Genomic DNA, 3336 nt, shown 5'->3' on the forward strand with positions numbered 1-3336 from the left:
TTGGACAAAATGTTCAAATGATTGGAAAGTCAAGGAAAGCTCAGGGCTGGATGGGCTGGGGCAGGAAAATGTCACCTGCAGGGATCATGGAATCACAAACAGGTTTGGGTTGGAGGGACCTGAAAGCTCATCCTGTTCCACCCCTTGCCATGGGCAGGGACACCTTCCACCAGCCCAGGTTGCTTCAAGCCCTGTCCAACCTGGCCTTGGACACTTCCAAGGATCCAGGGGCAGCCACAGCTTCTCTGGGAAACCTCCCCAGCCTCCCAGCCAAGAATTCCTTCCCAATATCCCATCTAACCTTGTCCTCTGGTAGTGGGAAGCCGTTGCCCCTTGTCCAATCCCTCCATCCCCTATCCCAGGTCCCTCTCCAGCTCTCCTGGAGCCCCTTTAGGCTCTGGAAGGGACATTTTGGGACAGGCACAGAGTTTTGTGCAGTTTGGAAACAATTTTGGAGCTTGTGGGTTTTCAGCTCTTACCCCATTGATTTTTTCGTGCTCCCTGAGCTGGGCAGGACAGGACCTGCTCCTTGGTGTGTCCTGTCCCAGTCACACTCCCCTTCCTCAGTCAATCCTGGCCATCCAGGGGAAATTCTGCTTGCTTTTCCTTACCTGCCTCCAGCTGGTCTCATCCCATAACATTTCTTCATGCTTTTGAGTCTGTCTGTTGGTCCTAAATTCACCTGTGCTGGAAAAGCACGAAATGCTGCAGTAATATTAAAAAAAAAAAAAAAAAATCATTCTCATGAGATGAGAGAACATCCTGCTGACATTAATTACATCAGCCCCTGGGAACAGGGATGAGCTTTATGAGGCAGCTGCTTCCTCTCAGGGAAGCCTTGTGGTTTGGGTTCCCCTTTTTTGGTTTTCTCCCTTTTTTGTGCCTCCCCCAGCCCAGCAGCTCCCAGTGCCGTGCTGAGCTCATCTCCCTGGGCACTGCCAGGGACTGGGAGCCTGGGAAACCAGAAGCTGTGCCTGCCCCTGGATCCCTGGAAGTGTCCAAGGCCAGGTTGGATGGGGCCTGGAGCACCCTGGGCTAGTGGAAGGTGTCCCTGCCCATGGCAGGGGGTGGAACGAAACGATCTTCAGGTCCCTTTTGACCCAAACCATTCCATGTTTCCATGAATCCATGAAAACCAGTGTTTTACTTTTCTTATTTCATCCTTCAAAGGAGAAGCATTAATGAACTTATGAGAGTTAAGCCCTGTGCAGGTTCAGATGGGAAGTTTTAGGACGTGGGAACCCAAACTCCTGCGTGTGCCTCCTGTTCCCAGCCCACCTGAGGATGCTCCCGTTGCTTTGCACCACAGCCAGGGAAGGTGATCAGCCTGAAAGAGATGGGTTTTTTACCTCTTTAAAGCAAACCCATGCTTGCCAGCCCCGAGGGAGGCTCAGCTTTGCCAAGGGCATCCCCAAGGAAAAGCCGGGGGGAGGTTGTTCCGGTCGGCCCTCGTTTCCCCACAGCAGCCCACGCCTGTTCCCACCGAGTTTCTCTTCCCTCTTATTGTAAAACAAAGTGAAACCCATGTGTGAGGGATCCTCCATCCTCCATCTGCTGCTCCAGGGGTGAGCAGGGACACCCTGCACAGGGCAGAGCCATTGGTAGCAGGGACTCGGGGTGCTTTGCCAGCAGGGACCAAATCTGGTGCTAAAGCAGCTTTTCCTGATTAGATTTGGGATTAGACCTTCCCTCTTCCCTTATATCAACCAGCAGCTCCTTCTTGGTGGGAAAATATTATTTTTTTTAAGTCTCTGAGCCTTGGAGGGGAAAAAAGAGGATTGATGTGAAATAATTTATCCCAGTTCTTGGTGGTGCCAAAGGTTCTGAGCCACCCCAGCCTTCCCTAGTCCCTGGCTTTTAGGATTTGAGGCCAAACTGGGATTCTGGCTCTATTGCCAATGGAAAAGTTGCCATGAAGGACTGAGAGCAGAGCCTGGCCACCACACTGATCATTGTCACCTCCTATGAGCAGCACATCTGGGGAAGGACATTCCCTTCCCTCCAAATGAAAAGTGAAATAGCAGGGCTGGGTGAAAAACAGGAATTGCAGGGTTTCCCTGGATCTCCAGAGCTGACAGAGCCCTTTCCAGGCAGCCAGCTCAGCACTCCTCTACTGCCTGGAAAGGGCTGTGGGAGGAGGAATTTTCCCAGGTGTTGTCCCCATCCCACTGTGGACATAGGGCTGACACCCCCAGGCAGGCACTGGTTGGGAAAAATCCCATCAGGCACTCAGGGAATTTTGCTGGAATACCCGGCACCCCTGGCTAAGGGGACTGACCCCCAAAGCAAGGATAAGAGCTGGGAAGGGGCTCTGCAGCTCCAAAAGCACACAGAGATCTATTTTTTGGGAGTGGGGAAGGGATCTCCATCACTGTGTCAGACCACTCACCCTGCTTCCCACTGCTTGGCACATGATGTCTGGGAAGAGAAGGGACACCAGCCCACGTGCCCATCCGAGGGTCAAGACCCTGCAGCAGATATTTGGGGTTGGAAGAGGCTGTGCAGTCATCTGTGGGTCACAGCTCAGCTCAGCCCACTTGGGAAAGGTTTGGGTGCCCTGCAAAGCCCGGCAGCTGGACGTCACCACGAGCACAGAACGCCTGGACACAGAAAAAACAGAGTTTCTCCTTCCCCAGGCTCCATTTGCTTCATGCAGTGAACCCCCAGCTCCAGCGTGGGAAAACCAGACTGCCCTGGTGGCAGCTGCCAGAGCCCAACTCACGTGCTTTGAGGTGAACCCCCTCTGAACTTCCTGTGCTCTGCATAAAGCCCAATAATCTCTTTTTTTTTTCGTAAGTGAAACTCCGAGGGCAGGAGGGTTCTCCCCCAGGGCTGTGCTGAGCAAGTTTCTTTACAGGCAGCAGCTTCCTCTTGCAGCAGAGGAAGCTCTGGCTGGCACCAGAGCTGGTTTCTGCACCCCCTGTGCCAACAGGCACCAACCACAGCAGCACCACAGCACCTGGGTCACCCCTGGGTGCCACCACGCTCCTGGAATCACCATGGAACCATGGGATGGGGTGGGTTGGAAGGGACCTTAGAGGTTATCTAGTCTCAAACCCCTGCCATGGGCAGGGACACCTTCCACTAGCCCAGGTTGCTCCAACCTGGCCTTGGACACTTCCAGGGATGAGGCAGCCACAGGAATCCATTGTTCAGTGACTCAAAAAATCATGTTTCATCAAAGAAACACAAAAACTCCCCACTGATTAGGCTGCTGGTCACCCAAAATCAACTTTTCTTTTTTCTCCAGGTGCAAAACCAGTGCCAAGTGAAAGGGCAAATGCAAAAGCAGCGAGGAGAGAGCAAAACTCCAGAGAGCCCTTTGTCCCATCCCTG

The sequence above is a fragment of the Manacus vitellinus genome, unplaced genomic scaffold (genome assembly GCF_001715985.3).
Source record: "Manacus vitellinus isolate BGI_N305 unplaced genomic scaffold, ASM171598v3 scaffold_45_pilon, whole genome shotgun sequence".
NCBI lineage: Eukaryota > Metazoa > Chordata > Aves > Passeriformes > Pipridae > Manacus > Manacus vitellinus.